We start from the raw sequence: 18,525 nt of genomic DNA on the forward strand, positions 1-18,525 counted from the left end.
TCACACGACAGTAAGAATAAATAAGAAAATAATGCTTCATTTTTACTCAAATTTGTTGTCATTGGGCAATAGCCACTCGAGTCCTGCGAGCTCTCGTGTCTATTGCCAGACAACAAATTTTCGAAAAACTGTCGCATTATTTTCAATTTATTCTCACTCTCTTGTGATATTATACCAGGAGATTCTGACCAATAGAAAGCTACAGAAATCTAAATTAAATTGATAATTTTTGATAATTTCCCGTCGTCAAGTATATTACGGCAGATGCCCTTCGTTGCTATGAAAAAATACATTAGTGACATTAATGACAATTAATGTTTTAAAAATTATAAAAGTGATGACTTTCAACCGTAAAATATTTATAACAACTGTGTGTTTAATTGTACTAATTTGTACTTACATAAATAAATTATAATAAAATTTTGGTTTTTAACAGTTTTATTCATGAAATAATCGCAACAAATTGCACTCGATCTCTAAAATTAATATAGAATTTTAGAGGTCTTGTGCAATTACTACTGATAATTTCCCGTTGTCAAGTGTTTAACGTCAGATGCCCTTCGTTGCTAAATACGCAAAAATATATTCGGTGACATTAATGACAATTAATGTTTTACAACTTGTCACAGAGAACAACAAGAAACAGGTTTAGCCAATTCCAATAGTTCCATCGAAGATATCAATAAAATATCAGTTAAAATGATTTAAAAAGACAGTTTTATTCATGAAATAATCTTATCGAATTACTCTCGAGTTCGAAATATAGATTTGTTTTGCCCTCGTGACACTTTGACATAGCTTCACTCCTCTTCGGGTCGTGAAATTAAAGCTGTCAAAGTGTCACTCGGGATACAAATCGATAATTTTAAAGCTCTCGTGTAATTACTACTAAATATTTCATTCATAGAGATTCTGAACAATAGAAACCTACCCCAATAGCACACGACGTCCTTTGGACGTCCAAAATAAGTCCATTTTTGGTCCTAACGTCCCTGGACTATAAACGGACGTCCTTTGGACGTCTCATGTTGGACGTCCTTCGGAAGGAATAAATATGGACGTCCTTTGGACGTCCTTCGGACGGAATAAATATGGACGTCCTTTGGACGTCCGACGTTGAACGTCCTTTGGACGTCCATACTGGACGAAATACGGACGTTTTATGAACGCTTATATTGGACACAGTATACCAATTACGGGATCAAATAGCAAAATAATTCAATAAAATGTTAACGTACGTTTACTTTACGTTAATGAAATACAGTCAAACCTCTCAGTAACGGCCACTAAAATGAAAGAACTATTGGCCGATATAGAAAGGTGGCCGTTATTGCCAGTTTTTGTAGTCTAGATATACAGTAAAACCTGTGTTACTGGCCACCTGTACTAACGGTCAGTTTAAAAATTCCCCAAACCAATTATATCTAGACTACAAAAACTGGCAATACCGGTCACCTTTCTATATCGGCCAATAGCTTTTCATTTTTAGTGGCCGTTACTGACAGGTTTTACTGTAATTAGTGTGGGGAATTTTTAAACTGGCCGTTAGTACAGGTGGCCGGTGTTGGCAGGGGGCGGTAACACAGGTTTTACTGTAGTTTAAATCGAAAAGATTAAATCTTAATTCAAAATTGTATATCCAATTATTAAAATTATAAACTTAGTTTAATATCCGAAACATGTTTTTGATTTTATGTAATGTAATAAAAATCTTATTTGTAAATTATTGGTTATAATGTTTAACAATAGGAAATATTCAAGAATAAATAAAATAAAAGTACCCTAACAACACAAAACATTCCAGGAATGTAGGTATGTACTATCAAAGTTCTATTCCGTGAACATCTGATTAAATTATTGCTGGAAAGTTACCACAAGATATTCTCATGAACATAGTATGGTTCTGAATATTGTACTTAAAAAAATGTATTGGTAATCAGCAATTTTAAAAGTCCCTTATAATATAATATTTTAAAAAATATGCGTTTATAATAAAATTTTCAAAATTCTTTCGGTCATATTGGATCCGCCATTTTGTTTTTCAAAAAAATAATGTTCGATTTGTAATCACCGACCTTAAACTACCAAATTTAACAAAAAAATTTGCATTTTGATTGATATTTTCAAATTTTTTCCGCCATGTTATATCCGACATTTTGTTTTTCAAAAAAAATAATGTCAGGTTCGTAATCAGCGATGCCAAAAACCCTTAAGAGCATACGATAGCGCGTCATCAATATAACTTCGGGAGATAGTATTGCCCGGTTACAGATAAATGAGAAATTTAAAGAGGTAGACCAATTGGTGTATTGCCCGGTTACAGATAAATAAGAAATTTAAAGAGATAGACCAATTGGTGTACAAGTGGTACCCAACAAAATATATTAAAAAAAATATATATTAAAGATATATTTTGTTCGGTACCACTTGTACACCAATTGGTCTATCTCTTTAAGTTTCTCATTTATCTGTAACCGGACAATATCATACCTTTTTTCGTAAGGTCTGCGAAACTTTGGCAACAGTGGTAATCTTTGACATTATCTAAGATCAATATTTTGGCAATTATACTCATAGACATGCTAAATGGAAGTAATAGAAAAAAATTTTGTTATTAGTAAATAAATATTTATAAAAATATTTTTATATTTAAAACCAAAATGGGTGAAAATATGTTAACATAGATATTTGCACGAAATAATAATAATAAATAATCATTTCGTTGTGAAGCGAAACAAGAGCCGTCTTATTTTATTTAGTTCATAGAGCGCCAAAGGCACTTTTTATATACTCGCATTAGAACTCGAAATATTTTTATGTAAAATATACTTACCTATCTACATACGAGTATAACTGAAACTCACAATTAACAATAATCTATTTTTTTCAAATAGGCCAACAACTTCGTTCTATTACACAAAAATATAATAAATTAACTATAAATAAACACTACTTTCCTATGAAACAACAATAACGAATTCTTAAAATAATACACTACTGAACTGAACAGATATCGATAAAGATAACATAACAGATAAGAGAAAATCTGACGCAGGTTTGTCAAAATGACAATGACAATTTCTATATGTTGCCTAATTAGTTATTAGGTATCATATGTTCGATTTCTTGTTAGAAATAAAACATTTTAGTTAGAAATAAAAATGACACGAAATCTAGGCATGGGATAAAAAAGTTTATTTGAAGAAAGTGTATTTCTTTGATCTTCTTAAGGGCGGTACGGGCTCGTTTTTTTAATATTCCACTTAATTACAGAGTAATTTCCACATACTAATATATTTCTCAAATTGGGCTCTGTACCGCCATTCTTTATTATGTTACGAATATGCGTGCCAAATATCTCGACAAAATATTCAAAATTACAGCCGCAATCTCGGACCGCGTTTGTTCTTACCTGTTGATCGCTACTGTAGCCTCTTAAGTAGGAAAGTAATTCTGAAGTATATGAACAATGTATACTGTTAAAGGTTCATGACCACCTTTTCGGCGTTTGGAACCACAGTGCGTCGTTAAGAATTTTACGATAGATGCCCTTCGTTGCTACGCAAAAATACATTAAGTGACATTAATGACAATTAATGTTTTACAACTTGTAACAGAGAACAACAAGAAACAGGTTTAGCAAATATTCAGGTGAAGATATCAATAAAATATTAGTTAAAATGACAATATCAAATTTTGACACTAATGACATTTACAAAATTTTGACACTATTGACATTTCATAGGTTAATTAAGTTATATCAGCGATTTTTTGTATTTTCTGCGTTATTCCTTTAATTTTTAGATTTTTAGTCGGTTTTTATATAAAAAAAACAGTTGTTATTTAATATTTAAAACTCTTTATCGACGTATTACTCGTAGTATAATATAATAAGGACTATGGACTACCGTCAAAGACCGATATGATCAACCAAAAAAGAAGATGTAATTGGTGATATTTCTAATAACTCTTTTGGGTATAAATCTGTCTTTTTAGTTTACTCCTCTTGGTTTAAAAAGAAAGTCTAGTGACAAGAAAATTCTTGAAGAGGAAAAAAATGTAACACTTGCTTTTCTGAAAATTTTGTTTTTTTTGGTTTTCTGAAAAGCAAAAATTGGTTAGGATATGGCTGCTCAACTTTTGGATACAATCGTGATTAGTGAGTCAAGCCCTTTTAACTACAACCCTATAAAAATATGGGCTAAAAAATTAATTTAAATGATCTTATTGCCCTTAAAACAACCTACAAAATGGTTTTCTTTTCACTTGATAGCTTCAAAACTAACCTAATAGTAAACCAATAACATATTTTAGGAAATATCACCTAAACGTATAGTCTAGGCGCCAGAGAGGTCACCGTGTCCTTTTTAATTCTGTTGGACAAACTCAACGGTTTCTTATGGATTTTTGATCATATGAAGATATGAAGATAAAGGAATTTAATAAACTTTGTCTGGAAGCCCATTAATTATACTTGAAAATGAGACCTTCTAAGGCTCATGTGCATGCGTAGAAGCCGAGTTACGATCGATAAAGCTTCGAAAAATACTTATTTTGCAATTTGCATTATGCATTAATTTTACAATATCTAGAGTTCTAATTGTTGAATTTAAGTTTAGTAAATGTTTTTTCTTTGTTTTTTATTAAGGAACAAATTTTATTATCAGCCAGAGCCTTATAAACAATTAATATTCTCATTAGTTTTGGACCAGATAACAGCGACACTACAGGGTAGAATTCCATGGTGCCTAATGTATGCTGATGATGTAGTGTTAATAGGAAATAGTGAAAGAGACTTAGAAAAAAACTGGAACAGTGAAGACAAGCTCTGGAGGAAAAATGTTTAAAACTTAGTAGGACAAAAACAGAGTATTTGGAATGTTCATTTAAAGATGGAGTTACTACAAATAAAATGGTATCTTTGGATGGTGAAATGATTATGAAAAGCAATAGTTTTAAGTACCGAGGATCAGTATTACAGAGTAATGGAGAAATAGATGGAGATGCATGCAGTAGAATTAGGGCTGGATGGATGAAGTGGAAAGAAGCGAGTGGTGTGTTGTGTGACAGAAAAATTACAATGAAGCTGAAGAGAAAATTCTATAAAACAGCGATAAGACCGGCTATGATGCACGGAACTGAATGTTGGGCAGTGAAAAAGAAAGAGGAACAACGAATGCATGTGGCGGAAATGAGAATGCTTAGATGGATGAGTGGAGTGACAAAGAAGGATAAAATTAGAAATGAGTATATTAGGGGAAGTCTAGGTGTGGCACCAATTGATGCCAAAATGAGAGAGCATAGGTTAAGATGGTTTGGTCATGTTCAACGTCGAGACGTTAATCATCCAATACGAAGAATAGCTGAAGTGCAGATTCCTGGAAGGAGTAGGAGAGGAAGACCAAAGAAGACCTGGGGGGAGACGATAAGGCAGGACGTGTTGGTAAAGGGGATTAACATTGCTATGGCTATGACCCAAGATAGAGTTGTGTGGAGAAATGCAATTAGGGAAGCCGACCCCGCATAGGGATAAGGCAAAGAGAATGATGATGATGATGGAGCCTTATAAACAATTAAATTGTTTATAACAATTTGAATCTAAATCTACCATCGAAATTCGTAATCAGCAGCCAAAAATCCATAAGAAACCGTTGAGTTTGTCCATCAGAATTGAAAAGGACACGGTGACCTCTATTTGGCGCCTAGGCCTAGACTAATAAACCTTTCACCATTTGGAACCTAAATCCAAATTTCCATGCAATTCGGTAATGACATGGAAAATTACATGGTTTACATCGCCGTATTTCACGTTTATTTACTGGGCTGTATAATTAGTCCAGGAACCGAAGCGTTTCATCTCGCAATTTTCACAGAATGGATCGATTTGCTTAAAAATTTGAGAATAAGTAGTGGACAGTCCAGGATCAAAATCTATATGATGCCGAAAGGCGCTTTTACCATGAGGGTGTTTACAAAAATGCAACCCCATCTCGGGTATGGAAATTTTTTTATTATATTTTGATCTCAAAAGTTGATAAAAACATTCATTCTAAGTAAAAAACGTTCTATACATTTTTTTTGATAAAATTGATAGTTTTCGATTTATTCGCTATCGAAAGCGTTAGTTTTATAATATCTAAATAAAAAAATATGAAAAAATAATTTAAGAAACGCTTTTCTTTAGTTACGAGTGACTAAAATTAAAAACATACAAAAATCAACTGAAAAGCAAAAAATAAAAAAAAATTCAAACTCTAAGGATTATTCGAGAAAAACTGCTAGACAGACTAAATATACAAAAATCTCACATATTCGTTAAAAAATTTAACACATTCGTTAAAAAATTTAACACATAAAGAAAAGCGTGGGGCGAGTCTTCATTGAATAAACGGTTTGAGGATAGATACTTTTTTACTGCAAAATCAGTATCTATCGTAAAACCATTTATTGGATGAGGACGCGCCCCACGCTTTTCTTTAATGAATGTGTTAGATTTTTTCAATTTTTTAACGAATGTTTGAGATTTTTGTATATTCAGGGCCGGTTGTTCGAACGCTAATCAACAATGATCACTATCAAATATTTAATTACTGTCATCAAAACTGTCAATTTCAACTTTTATTGGGTTGCTGAAAACATAATTGATTAAAATTATGAGATTAGTTAATCAATTAACATAACAATTATTAACATAATTGATTAAGTAATTTCATAATTGTAATCAATTATGTTTTCAGCAACCCAAACAAAGTTGACATTGACAGTTGGTGACAGTAAGTAAATATTTGATAATGATCATTGTTGATTAGCGTTCGAACAACCGGCCCTTAATCTGTCTAACAGTTTTTTTCGAATTATCCGTCAAGTTTGATTTTTTTTGCTTTTTAGTAATAATTTTAATTTTAGTAACTCGTAACTAAAAAAACACGTTTCTTAAATTTTTTTTATATTTTCTTATTTTTTACTTTTTAGTCTTACACTTTTCAAATAACAAAATATATCGTCATGTTTAAAAAAAAGGATGTATATGATAGACACATTTTTTGCATTCATTTCAACATTTGATACATTTGTTGTACATGTTCTGTAATTTCTTCACACATTTCTTAAATCAAAATCATTATTTACATCTATTACAGTTTTCGCAGTCTTTCCAGTTCTCCTAATGCTTTACTATTGCACGGTGCAGACCCTGTTAATTTCTTGCTTAAGCACCGATGTATAGATAAACAAAGATGAGTGTTCAAAATCGTCGCCACAATTTGTAAAAGTTTTAAGTTTCTACATTGTAAAAAACAAGAGGATTTAAGCATTTTCTATTAAAATAGTTTTTTTTATTTAAACAATTAATAAACATAAATTTTTTTCTTGACTATTTGTGTATTGTTCCCGCAAATGCATGTGTCTGCAAATTTTCATTCATTTGCATTAAAGAAAAGGCAGTCAAATTAACGTCTAAAGATTTGACCCAAACGATTAAACTAAAGAAAAGCATTTAAAGTTTTTCGATGTTATACTCATTTATGTATACATGAGTATAACATTCCACAGAATGGAACAACACGGAGCATGTGGCACAGTGGACGAACTTGAAAGATTTGATAGACTGTGGTCACACGGTCACAGACGACTGGATTATTTCCTGACGTAGGTGCTCACAGGACACGTAGCCTAATAAAATAAAAAAAGTTAAAATGTAAATTCGTACAGGTTGAAACAAATTTTATATCAAAGTTTAGGTGAGTACAAAAGATATTTTCAAGAAAGTATCCAAATTTTACAAGGGGATCATTGTTTAAATAATTAAAAAGGGGTAATTTATCCAAAAAAAATATTTTTTGAACTGCTGAGGTAATTCAGTTATTAATGAAGGTTTATGGGATTCTTTTCGGCAAAGTTGAAGGGTAAATTTTTCAAATAAGACTTACTAAATTAAATTTGACCCCCTATTTATTTAAATAATTGTATATAAAACTTTAAAAACAAATTTGCAAAAGATTATTTTTAGCGTATTAAATAAGCACTATAAAATACCTTATTTTACAGACGAAGTTGCGCTATGTTACCAGTATTAAGCAAAAAAAATTGGTCGAAAAATATTTATTATTTTTTGAGATATTGAATTTGTTTATTAAATGTTACTATATTTTCAATTGCAAAAACGCGGTTGTTGCCAAAGAAATATTCACCTGCATATGATCTCACTATTTTTATATTTATGTATGTTTTCGTTAAATGTATTGATAAATGCAAATTTCAATTAAACTCCCCCCTAAAATGGCATTTGAAAATTATTCAAATTTGTTTATAATTTGTTTTTTTTTTAATAACGTCACGGCGATTAAGTATTTTGAAATGCCGTTTCGATAATTGGGTTCCTGGGAATTTTTTACTAATTAACAAAAAATTTTGTCGTTTTTTCTTTTTCTTTTTTTTTTTTTCTTGAAGTAATATTACTACGGGCCCTTTTAGGGTTAAATTTCATTAAGAATGTCGAATTACTGAGTTGTAGATTCTAGACCTAAAAATATTAAGATTTAACTAAAATCTCTTAAATAAAATGTGGCTACTTACTGAGTTACAGGGTGTTTTATTTATAAATTTAAAAATTATTCTTACCAAGTGCTTTAAAACTATTTGACGTATCCTTATCATACTTGGCAGAAAGTGTGGTTATTATACACCCTACAAATTGTAATTAATAAACGTTTCCAGTGATAGTGAATGATTGATCCTTCCCAAATTCTATGCCACTGGGTGAATTACTATTTTAGCGAAATTTTTCGATTCTCCAATACTTTGTATGTAAACAACTTTATTGGTATCGATAAAGTCATCAGTTTGAGAGATAATCAGCCCTATTCTGTAAGTTTTAACAAATCGAATAGAAATGACCAAGTCGAATCGTAATTACCTGAAATCGGAATGTTTGATATCTATCGCGTCATTTTCGTGTTTGAATTGGCATTCTGTAACACATCGAAATCAAGGTAAATCGAAAACGGCAATTTCCTTTTCACGAGGTCAGGAGGGAGTGGCAACGCCGCATTGTCAAGCGAAATTAGTGTTCTGTGGCCTGCTTGTTACTGGTTCTAAATTTTAAAATACGACACCGTTGCCATATCTTCAATGTTTCATACTATCACATTACATACAGTTGCATTTAAAAAATAGTTTTCAAATAACAAAAAAGGAAAGTTTTGAAAAGTAAACAACAAAATATTAGTGTACATATTCTACACAAAAAGCTCAAAAGATGATAAATGGTTTTAAATCAAAGTTAATTAAAATCGTTATAAAAAAGTAGATCAACTGATAAATAAAAAAAAGATAAATGATGATAAGATGTATTAAAATCTCATATTTGGAGGCAAAAAATTTGAGTGACTCATCATTTTCTGGTCTTATTTCTAATAACAGATTTGAAATATTGTCAAATTCAGACAAAGAATTTCCAAAATTAACTAACTCCTCTGAAGTTAGTACATCTCCTTATTTCAAGCCATTGAGGCCTCACCTACAGAAACCCAAAAGTTTTAGCCAACCAAGCTGTAGTACATCAAGCACTGAGTATAGTGCAAATAAAAAAAGAAAAGTATCATCTCCAACTTCCGAAGATCCTACACCATATCTCATCCCTTTCAGATTTGGACCGTCTCAACCTTTACCTCCCTTAAATAAGGAAAGTTTTCCTAATACAGACAATGATAAAAATAAGTTAGTAGATTCCTTAGTACTTCTTTTCTCAAGTTTTATTCAAAATATTAATTGTTTAGAAGAGGCAAAATCACTTGACATGAATTTGTTAGCCAAAGGTATTAATAATGTTCTAGATAATATTTTAAAAAATAACTCATCTAATGACGAACAAATCTAAACTCAAAATAATACAATGGAATGCTCGATCAGCTGTTGCTAACAAAAACAGCCTTATTAACTTTTTAATAACCGAAGATATTGACATAGCTTTAATAAGTGAAACTTGGTTTAAACGGGATGTTGTATATATTTATAGAGGTTATAATGTGATACGCGAAGATCGCGATGACGGCTATTCTGGAGTTGCTATTTTAATTAAAACTGGTATTCCTTTTGAGCGCATAACAATTAAAAAAAATTATATTCAAGACTTGCTTGCTTGTGGTATTAAAATCAACTATAAACAAAGTTATTTAAGTTTACTCTCTGTATATAGGTGCCCAAAAACTAAAACCAAAACCGAAGATTGGGATAAGTTATTTTCTCAACTAAAACACCCTTGTATCATTGGAGGAGATATGAATGCACATAATTCTTTGTGGGGCTCATATAAAAATGATAATATAGGCCATCAAATTGTGGAGACAATTCAGAATTTAGATTATGTAGTAATGAATAATGGACAACCAACTTGCCAAACGAGTCCAGGAAACTCAGATTCCATGATTGATGTCACGTTTTGCTCACCATCCCTTTTTGATAAAACTTCGTGGTCTGTAGATCTTGATACCTTGGGATCAAATCATTTCGTTATAAAGGTTGTGATCGATGTCTTGGGAACTAATGCTAATACCATTTATCCCAGTACTAAGTGGAACATTAAAAAAGCAAATTGGTCATTATACTCTCAGCTTGTTGATACCTTATTAAACGAAAAACCTCACACATCCTTAAATACCCAAGAAAAATATAATTTCCTTATTGACTGTATTAATGAAGCTTCTAAACAATCTATTTCTGAATATAAACCATTTAAATGCAAACGGACTCCCCCTCTGTGGTGGGATTCGGAATGTGATCAATCCGTTGCAGAAAGAAAGAAGGCATTAATAAACTATAAAAACAATTCTTCTCCTGAAAATTTTTGTAAATGCAAAGAAGTAAATGCTCGTGTCAAAAAATTCCTGAAATTAAAGGCCAAACAAAGTTGGGTTGCATGGTGTTCAAAATTAAATAAACAAACTCCATCTAGTCTTATTTGGAATCAAGCAAGAAAAATGAATAGGAAAAAAGTTAATTTTTCATTACCTCTAAGTAATTCATGGGTAGACGATTTTTTCGATAAAATAGCTCCACCTTACACTAGATCAGAATCATTTTCTCCTTACACCTTTTTCGAGAACTGAATTAGAATTTGCCCTTGATAATCGCGTTAGTACCTCACCAGGATACGATGCAATCAAATATCCTATGATACAACATTTACCAGATAACGCAAAACAATTACTTTTAAATATATTTGACCAGATAATTATTGAAGGCAACAGCATAATAGATTTTAAGCGTATTATAGTCGTTCCTATTCCCAAACCGGGGAAAGACCCTAAATTAGCTGAAGCTTACCGACCGATATCATTATTATCATGTATATTGAAGACTCTCGAACGGATGGTTAAGATTAGGTTGGATTGGTGGCTAAGGGATCAAAATCCTTTACCCGCTAACCAACATGGTTTTAAAAAAGGTTATGGAACTTTAGATTCCTTAACAACTCTTGTTGTAGACATTCAGAACAGTTTTTCCAGGAACAGTTATGTGCCCGCTTTATTTTTAGACATCGAAGGTGCTTATGACTCTGTCTCTCTTTCAATTCTCCAAGAAAAAATGATTACATTTTTTAATATTCCATCACAGTTTGCTTCTAACATTGTAAACCTGTATAAAAATAGAATAATTTATTTAAAAAATAATCATACTCTTATAGGCCCTAGACTTAATAATAAAGGATTACCTCAGGGCTCCGTTTTGAGTCCTATTTTATTTAACATTTACACAGCAGATCTACACAACATCACTATTAACAATATTGCATTTAATGTTGTACAATATGCTGACGATTTCTGTTTGTACACAGAACACAAGAAATATCAGCAATCCATTGAAAACTTGAATAGTGTCTATGGTCTCCATAAAAAATGGTTTATTGAAAATGGCTTTGAATTATCATGCAGTAAATCACAAGTTTGTTTATTTACCAGACATAACTTTCCTAATATTAGCACAATCACCTTAGGTGGGCATAAATTTTCTTTTAAAAATAAAATTAAATATCTTGGAATGATACTCGACCAAAAATTGACCTGGAAGTTACATATTGACGACATGTTGAACAGGTGTAATAAGGGAATAAACTTTCTTAAATCAATTAATAGAACTTGGTGGGGATCGGATGTTGAAGTAAGTTTATTATTTTATAAAGCTTACATACGATCTATTTTCGATTACGGCAGTGTTTTGTATGGATCAGCAAGTAATGCACTACTAAACAAAATCAACGTTTTACAGAATTCAGCCTTACGAATATGTCTAGGAGCTATGAGATCCACTCCAGTACAAGCTTTATATTTGGAAGCCTTGGAACCTCCTTTAAATCTAAGACGACGTTTTTTGTCCAAAAAATATTTAATGAAAGTATACTTAATTAACCCTCTTCTATACCAAAAAATAGTGACTTTAAGTTGTCATGATCTAACCAATAAATATTGGCAAAAAAAGAAATCTCCCTTACTGTGTGAAGCTTATAATCAAAATATAGTACTCTTAAAAAATATAGATAAAACGAACGACTTATTCAAAAACTACGCGTACTCTTCTTTCTTTTCTCCTACAGATATTATTGTACCAAATTATAGTGAAATCATATATTTAAATAAAAATATTCTTTTATCCATAACGAATAGTTACAATGAGTCAATAGCTCTATATACAGATGCGTCTAAATCTGCAGATGGAACTGGATGCGCCTTTTTTATACCATCGGGACATATAGAAAAGAAATTCAAACTGAAACCGGAGACTTCGATTTATACAGCAGAGGCTATTGCAATATATGAAGCTTTACTATATGTAGCTGAATTTGATTTCGCTCATATTATAATTTTGTCTGACTCCTTAGCAGTATTGAAATCTCTTGGTAAATATGGACCCCCAAACATCCAAGACTGCCCATACATTTATAAAATTAAACATATTAAACAAAATCTTTTAACCAAAGGAATCAATGTACATTTTATCTGGATTAAAGCACACGCAGGATTTGAACATAATGAGTATGTCGACTTATTAGCCAAAGAAAGCGTTTCATCCGATACCAGTATTCTACATAAAATAACACTGACTGATAGTATAATCTCTTTCAAGTCAACACTGCATCGGGAGTGGAGCTACCAGTGGAAGGAATACTCTTTTGTGAATCAAAATAGATACTCGTTAATTCAGCCCGATATTCCCAAATTTCCTTGGTACAAGTCTTGTAGAGCTTCTAGAAAGTACATAACTTCTATTATTAGAGTACGATTCGGGCACGCATGTTATCCAAAGCATTTATTTAAAATACAGGTTTTGGATAATGATAAATGTGAGCATTGTGAAGAGGAAAGTGATTTAGATCATATATTTTTTGGTTGTTCTAAAAATACAATTTACTCATCTAAATTAATAAATGATTTATTAAAATGTAAAGTAGCAACTCCTTGGAATATACTATATTTATTATCACTTGGTTCTGTAGATGTATACAACTCTTTAATTAACTTTTTAAAAGACAGCAAATTATCATTATAATTCCCTTAAACATTTTTAATTAATACCTTTGGTAGTTAGTAGTTTTAGCTGTTAAGTTAATACCTTTTAGTTGTTATCTTTGTTTTAAACCTGTTTTGTATAACTTGATAACTTGTATTCCTTATGTGTCTGGCAGTATGACGGTAAGTCTAAGCCAAAATAAAAAAAAAATTAAAAAAAAAAAAAAAAAAAAAAAAAAAAAATGATAAGATGTATGATGTAAATTATTACTAATAATATACAATCTTAAGATATGATTCCAGCTAAAAAACCTGATAAACTACTTCTCCCAAAAAAAGACGTCTTTTCTATCGGTGCCGCCCAAAATCCCGACAGCCGGAATCCCGACGGCCAAAACACCGACACGCCAGACTCCCGACACGCCAGAACCCCGACAGGCCAAAATCCCGACATGCAACAATCCTCGCATAAATAAAATTTCCGACAACTACATTTTGAATATTTATTGTTTCGTTTTCAAAATATAAAAACAGATGGCTATAAACAAAAAACAAGAAATAAATGTAATTATATATTAAAAACAAACTTTTCAAACCAGTCGGGATTCTGGCCTGTCGGGATTTTGGCCTGTCGGGATTCTGGCATGTCGGGATTTTGGCCGTCGGGATTGTGGCTGTCGGGATTTTGGCTGTCGGGATTTTGGGGTAGACCCCTTTTCTATAATTATTTTCTTTTCTATAAGCGTTGATTGATAAAAATACATGTAAACTGGTATACCTAATATATTTATCAATCAACGCTATAAATCTATCTTTATATTTTAAACGGTCTTGTACAATCTATTCTTGTACATTGTGCCATTAATTGAAATTGTACAAGAAATAAACCAAAAAAGTATGGCAACACTGTAAACTGTGACTGGCAAACATATTCAGCATTCAGATGCCAGAGAAAATGGGGTAAGGTTCAATACATAGATACTCGTACAACATGACTAAATTAAATACACAATTTCCTAAGTAAGTAACACCACAGGCTAAAAAATTAAGCAGATACAAAAGGTAAAAATACTGTAAATAATTGTAAATAAGTAGTAATACACTATTTTTAGTAGATATAAAATATAAATGTCAAAACAAAATACAATGCGCTTGCGTCAAGCACAATTCCGATTATCGAAATCTAATTTCGACAGGGTAAATGTTGTCGAAGTAATTTCTATTCACTATTCCGATTGTAGAGATTCCGAGGGAGTTATGGAATACCGATTTTGCCTATTTCTATTCGACTTGGCCACTTCTATTCGATTTTCCTTACTTCTATCATCGAAAGGAGTTACAGAATAGGCATGATTGGAAGTTTAAAATGAATGAATGAATGAATCAAAATAACTATGTCGTTTCATTTTTAACGTCCAATATCTCGAAAACTAATGACTTAATCGTTACCAGTAAAGAGCATATTATTTACATAGAAAGTATTGGAGACTCGAAAAATTTCGCTAAAATAGTAATTCCCTCAGTGGCGTAGAATTTGGGAAGGGTCAACCATTAACTATCCCCTGTCGTACACCTCTGGTAGTAGCTAAAAACTTTTATTATTTATCACAATTTAGTAGACTGTATAGTACCCACACTTTCTGCCAAGTATGATAAGGATACGTCAAATAGTTTTGAAAGTACTTGATAAAAATTATTTTTAAATTTTTAAATAAAACACCCTGTAACCCAGTAAGTAGCCACATTTTATTTAGGTGATTTTAGACCAATCTTAATATTTTTAGGTCTAGAATCTACGACTTAGAGATTCGACATTATTAATGAAACTTAACCCTAAAAGGGCCCGTAGTAATATAACTCCAAGAAAAAAAAGAAGAGGAAAAAAAGACAAAAAAGTTTATTATTTAGTGAAAAATTCCCAGGAACCCAATTATCGAAACGGCATTTCAAAATATTTAATCCCCACGACGTTATTAAAAAAAACAAATTATAAACAAATTTGAATAAATTTCAAATGCCATTTTAGGGGGAAATTTAATTGAAATTTGAATTTATCAATACATTTATCGAAAATATATATAAAAATAAAAATAATAAGATTTAATACAGGTGAATATTTATTTGGCAACAACCGCGTTTTTGCAATTGAAAATAGAGTAACATTTAATAAACAAATGCAATATCTCAAAAAATATTAAATATTTTTGGACCAATTTTTTTTATTAATACTGATAATATAGCGCAACTTCTCCTGTAAAATAAGATATTTTATAGTGCTTATTTAAAACGCTAAAAATAATTTTTTGCAAATTGGTTTTTAAAGTTTTATGTATAATTATTTAAATAAAGAGGGGGTCAAATTTAATTTAGTAAGTTTTATGTGAAATATTTACCCTTCAACTTTGCAGAAAACAATCCTATATATATATTTTTTTTTTGCAAAAATGACCCCTTTTTAATTATTTAAACAATAATCCCCTTGTATGATTTGGATACTTTCTTGAAAATATCTTTTGTAGCCACCTAAACTTTGATATAAAATTTGTTTCAACCTGTACGAATTTACATTTTGATTTACATGTAGTGTAATTTTATTTTACTAGACTAACGGGTGTTTTAGAGCCTACCTCTCTAGGTTTGAAAAGGCTGACACTGATGAATGTCTATACTGCAGACACCCGGACACAGTTACACATACGATGCTACAGTGCAACAGATGGATAGTAGAAAGGAACAGAATGGAAAGAGAGTCAGGTGTGAATTTTGTGACAGTGCGATAAATGATCAAGAGAATGATTGAAAATAAATCTGGTTGGACTAGTATACACAACTATATCCGTGTAGTGATCAAGAAGAAAAAATAGGAGGAAAAACAGCTGTACCAACGATAGGGGTGAGAGGGAAATATACTATAAGTAGAAGGAAGAGGGAATAAGTTTTGATGAGAGGCGAATAGGTGAGTTAGATTGTATGAGACAAACTGTGGTAAAGAAGCTCTAATAAAAAAACCCAATTTTGGGACCAAAAAAGGGGAAACGGGGAAAAGGAAGGGCCTCCTTGATTACAGTCTGTGGATAAATGAAGGTAAAGTGCTTCGGAAGCGATGTCGACCTTGCAGCGGCCATTCCGCTTTCGGAGCGCTGGATGACAGAGGAGGGTCTGGTTTAGCAGGTAGGCATTCGGCGTAGCGTCTGCGACGAGAGAGCGTTTTAAAGTACCTCGAGAACTATCGCTGGGGCTAAGAAGAATGAATCCTGCACTAGTGATGTTGATTATAGTTACTTTCGAGTATTCGTTACAAATCGTACTTTTGTATAAAGTAATCATTTACAGTATTCGTTACTTTGATTACTATGATTACTTTTGTATTTGAGTACCGGTAATCATAATATGAGGTAATCATGATATTATCAAAAATCGTATTTCTCAGTAGGTAGGCATTTTGTATAGGTATTCCGACATAACAAGTAATCATTTACAGTATTCGTTACTTTGATTACTATGATTACTTTTGTTACTTTTGTATTTGAGTACCGGTAATCATATCGAAAATCGTATTTCTCAATAGGTAGGTATTTTGTATGTCCCCTAAATGCCCTGGTCTAATTCTAATAAAACCAATGCAATACATACAAAATTAAAGTTGTTGATCATATTGTAGAAACATTATCATTTCCACATTTTTCCGGTCAGTCTAGAAAGTAATCAAGTGTACTGGTTATAGATACAATAGTCGTTACTCGCTATGATACGATTCGTACGAAGTAACGAAGTAATGAAAGTAATCAAAATGGATACAATAGTCGTTACTCGCTCTAATACGATTGGTACGAAGTAACGAAATAATCATAGTAATCAAAGTAGATACAATAGTCGTTACTCGCTCTGATACGATTGGTACGAACTAACGAAGTAATCAGAGTAATCAAAGTAATCAAAGTAGATACAATAGTCGTTACTCGCTCTGATACGATTGGTACGAAGTAACAAAGTAATCACGATTTGCCTCTCTGTATAGTAATCGTTACTTTCGGTATTCGTAAGTAACGAGTACTTTGTAACGAATAGTTACTTTTTCAACATCACTATCCTCCACTAAGGTCAGTCAGGCGGCGTTCTGGACTGCTATGTCTTTTGAAGATTCCAGACCACCTTTTCTTTCATCTGTAAAGATGAAAAAAAAAAGTATGACAGCTATCATGACTACCACAAAGATCATCGTATTGGACAAGTAATACGAATATCACCGAAACTGTAAATATATGATAAATATATAAAAAAAATATATCGATCGTCACATATATAGAACAGGCACAAGAAACTAGAGCAGAAGCCGTTAGTGTGTCCAAAAAAATTTAAAAACTAGAATTCATTATACTAACAGAAATTTGGAGCTCAGTATTGAATAGAATAGATAAAACAAGGAATTATCTTCAGAAAGAAACAATAACACTGGACGTTGCAATTAATTTGTTTACTGCACTCGATGATTATATAATTAGCCTCAGGAATACATTTGATTACTTCGAATTGTCCACCAAAGAATAATACCCGGAATCTGACTATAAAGACCTATGTCAAAGAAACAGACATGGAAGCGCACGCCAGACTTTTTTGATGACTATGCACCGTCAGTCCAGCTGAATGGAAAAGAAAGATTCAAATTCGAAACCTTTATCTGAGTTGCAAAGAATTTGCTGAAATCTATTATGAAGACGTAAACGTGAAAGAGTTAGAAATGGAATGTTTACATTATTTAACAGAATACTTGAAAATTAGTACAAGTAACAACGAAGGAATTAATAGTACATATTCTGGAAATATATCGTCTTTTAAAAGTGAACAAAATTGATGATATCTTTCCTAATGTAGAAATGACACTGAGAATTCTTTTAAGCATGATGTGGTAACAAACTGCAGTTGGAAAGGCACCCAATCAGATTAAAACAAATAAAAAATGAATTAAGAAGTACAATGCTTCAAGAGAGATTAAACAGTTTGTCGCTAATTACGATACAATGTG

At 31.7% G+C, this 18,525-nt stretch overlaps 1 protein-coding gene across 5 annotated transcripts in view; it reads right to left on the minus strand.

Annotated features, from left to right (window-relative positions):
- LOC126890780 (sodium-coupled monocarboxylate transporter 1) overlaps positions 1–18,525 on the minus strand; it is a 315,978-nt gene that overhangs the window by 142,472 nt on the left and 154,981 nt on the right. The window lies entirely within an intron of this gene.

This window comes from Diabrotica virgifera, chromosome 8, assembly GCF_917563875.1.
Source record: "Diabrotica virgifera virgifera chromosome 8, PGI_DIABVI_V3a".
In the NCBI taxonomy this organism is placed as follows: domain Eukaryota; kingdom Metazoa; phylum Arthropoda; class Insecta; order Coleoptera; family Chrysomelidae; genus Diabrotica; species Diabrotica virgifera.